The sequence below is a fragment of the Schistocerca piceifrons genome, unplaced genomic scaffold, assembly GCF_021461385.2.
Source record: "Schistocerca piceifrons isolate TAMUIC-IGC-003096 unplaced genomic scaffold, iqSchPice1.1 HiC_scaffold_943, whole genome shotgun sequence".
Classification (NCBI taxonomy): Eukaryota; Metazoa; Arthropoda; class Insecta; order Orthoptera; family Acrididae; genus Schistocerca; species Schistocerca piceifrons.
In genome coordinates, this window is record NW_025729216.1 from 625001 (window position 1) to 627500 (window position 2500).

The following is a 2500-nucleotide window of genomic DNA, read 5'->3' on the forward strand; positions in this document are numbered from 1 at the left end:
CGTCTCGTCCTCATTGCGAGGTGAGGCGCACCTAGAGCGTACACGTTGGGACCCGAAAGATGGTGAACTATGCCTGGCCAGGACGAAGTCAGGGGAAACCCTGATGGAGGTCCGTAGCGATTCTGACGTGCAAATCGATCGTCGGAGCTGGGTATAGGGGCGAAAGACTAATCGAACCATCTAGTAGCTGGTTCCCTCCGAAGTTTCCCTCAGGATAGCTGGTGCTCGTACGAGTCTCATCCGGTAAAGCGAATGATTAGAGGCCTTGGGGCCGAAACGACCTCAACCTATTCTCAAACTTTAAATGGGTGAGATCTCCGGCTTGCTTGATATGCTGAAGCCGCGAGCAAACGACTCGGATCGGAGTGCCAAGTGGGCCACTTTTGGTAAGCAGAACTGGCGCTGTGGGATGAACCAAACGCCGAGTTAAGGCGCCCGAATCGACGCTCATGGGAAACCATGAAAGGCGTTGGTTGCTTAAGACAGCAGGACGGTGGCCATGGAAGTCGGAATCCGCTAAGGAGTGTGTAACAACTCACCTGCCGAAGCAACTAGCCCTGAAAATGGATGGCGCTGAAGCGTCGTGCCTATACTCGGCCGTCAGTCTGGCAGTCATGGCCGGTCCTTGCGGCCGGCCGCGAAGCCCTGACGAGTAGGAGGGTCGCGGCGGTGGGCGCAGAAGGGTCTGGGCGTGAGCCTGCCTGGAGCCGCCGTCGGTGCAGATCTTGGTGGTAGTAGCAAATACTCCAGCGAGGCCCTGGAGGGCTGACGCGGAGAAGGGTTTCGTGTGAACAGCCGTTGCACACGAGTCAGTCGATCCTAAGCCCTAGGAGAAATCCGATGTTGATGGGGGCCGTCATAGCATGATGCGCTTTGTGCTGGCCCCCGTTGGGCGAAAGGGAATCCGGTTCCTATTCCGGAACCCGGCAGCGGAACCGATACAAGTCGGGCCCCTCTTTTAGAGATGCTCGTCGGGGTAACCCAAAAGGACCCGGAGACGCCGTCGGGAGATCGGGGAAGAGTTTTCTTTTCTGCATGAGCGTTCGAGTTCCCTGGAATCCTCTAGCAGGGAGATAGGGTTTGGAACGCGAAGAGCACCGCAGTTGCGGCGGTGTCCCGATCTTCCCCTCGGACCTTGAAAATCCGGGAGAGGGCCACGTGGAGGTGTCGCGCCGGTTCGTACCCATATCCGCAGCAGGTCTCCAAGGTGAAGAGCCTCTAGTCGATAGAATAATGTAGGTAAGGGAAGTCGGCAAATTGGATCCGTAACTTCGGGATAAGGATTGGCTCTGAGGATCGGGGCGTGTCGGGCTTGGTCGGGAAGTGGGTCAGCGCTAACGTGCCGGGCCTGGGCGAGGTGAGTGCCGTAGGGGTGCCGGTAAGTGCGGGCGTTTAGCGCGGGCGTGGTCTGCTCTCGCCGTTGGTCGGCCTCGTGCTGGCCGGCGGTGCAGGATGCGCGCGCCTGCGCGGCGTTCACGCCCCGGTGCTTCAACCTGCGTGCAGGATCCGAGCTCGGTCCCGTGCCTTGGCCTCCCACGGATCTTCCTTGCTGCGAGGCCGCGTCCGCCTTAGCGTGCTCCTCCGGGGGCGCGCGGGTGCGCGGATTCTCTTCGGCCGCCATTCAACGATCAACTCAGAACTGGCACGGACTGGGGGAATCCGACTGTCTAATTAAAACAAAGCATTGCGGTGGCCCTAGCGGGTGTTGACGCAATGTGATTTCTGCCCAGTGCTCTGAATGTCAACGTGAAGAAATTCAAGCAAGCGCGGGTAAACGGCGGGAGTAACTATGGGGGCCGGTCACACGTGAGGAGGTCGCTGCTGCCTTGCCGCCCAGGGGATCGGCAGCCGGGCCGGACGGCCTGACTCCAGCGGAGCTGCGGCGCCTGCCGCATGAAGTCCTGGTGAAACTCTTGAACCTCTTCCTCCTGGCCCGCGCCCTTCCCGAGCGTCTGCTTCGCGCCCGGACGTCACTTCTCCCCAAAACGGCTGCACCAACATCCCCCGCTGACTTTCGCCCCATTACGGTCTGCTCGGTGTTGGCGCGGACCTTTCACAAGGTTCTCGCGTCACGCCTGATGCGTGCATGTGCTGTGGACGAACGTCAGCGGGCATTCATCCCCCGGGATGGGATGTTGGAAAACACCTTCATCTTGGACACTGCTCTCACCGACGCAGTCCGCTCCTGTCGCTCTGTTTTTGTGGCATCGATCGACGTCTCTAAAGCGTTCGATTCGGTGGACCATGCTGCCCTCCGCCCCGTGCTGAGGGCTCATGGCCTGCCGGATTGCTTTATTGAGTACGTCGAAAGGTGTTACGAGGGTAGCACGACAGTGATAGCGGGCGGCGCCGACGTGGGCGTGCCCCTGCAGCCGGCTAGGGGTGTGCGTCAGGGTGACCCCCTCTCCCCCCTCCTTTTCAATTTTGCGGTGGACTATGTTTTGAGTCAACTTCCCTCCCACATCGGAGCTCGGATCCTTGGTCGCAGAGTTAACGCTGC

General features: G+C 60.0%; 1 non-coding gene across 1 annotated transcript in view; it reads left to right on the forward strand.

Moving 5' to 3' along the window:
- Nucleotides 1–2500, forward strand: part of LOC124772554 — a 6660-nt gene that overhangs the window by 1081 nt on the left and 3079 nt on the right. The window contains exon 1 of the ribosomal RNA XR_007014085.1: nucleotides 1–2500. This exon is cut by the window's left edge and continues 1081 nt beyond it; it is cut by the window's right edge and continues 3079 nt beyond it. This is a non-coding gene — a ribosomal RNA (large subunit ribosomal RNA).